General features: G+C 38.8%; 1 protein-coding gene across 2 annotated transcripts in view; it reads left to right on the top strand.

The window, feature by feature from the left end:
• Positions 1-326, top strand: part of LOC109350009 (non-specific lipid-transfer protein 1-like) — an 86,688-nt gene that overhangs the window by 61,466 nt on the left and 24,896 nt on the right. The gene's annotated exons all lie outside the window — the stretch shown is intronic.

Raw genomic sequence — 326 nt, 5'->3', positions numbered from 1 at the left:
AGTTTATCCTGTTAGTAAACAATAATCATAAATTATGTGTTACCAATTAAAACTGTCTATGTGGTCCTTAATGTTATGTATAGTAGATCCTCAATTTTTTTGGTTCCCCACAGGTATCCTCGCACTGGAGGCAATCCTGTCCAAGCTGGGCACATCCACAGGTAAGTGGGGCTAACTCTCCCAACGGGCNCATTTTTTCCATCCACAAGACTCGAACCCGGGTTCTTGCTTAAGAGGAATCAAACATGTACCACTTGAACCAACACCTGTTGGTAGTTGATCCTCAATTTTAATAAAAGATAAAAATTATATTTAGCAGTAGATAT

Source organism: Lupinus angustifolius, chromosome LG01 (assembly GCF_001865875.1).
Source record: "Lupinus angustifolius cultivar Tanjil chromosome LG01, LupAngTanjil_v1.0, whole genome shotgun sequence".
Taxonomy (NCBI): domain Eukaryota; kingdom Viridiplantae; phylum Streptophyta; class Magnoliopsida; order Fabales; family Fabaceae; genus Lupinus; species Lupinus angustifolius.
The sequence above is the reverse complement of the archived record's forward strand: the minus strand, read 5'-3'. Positions and strand labels throughout refer to the sequence as shown.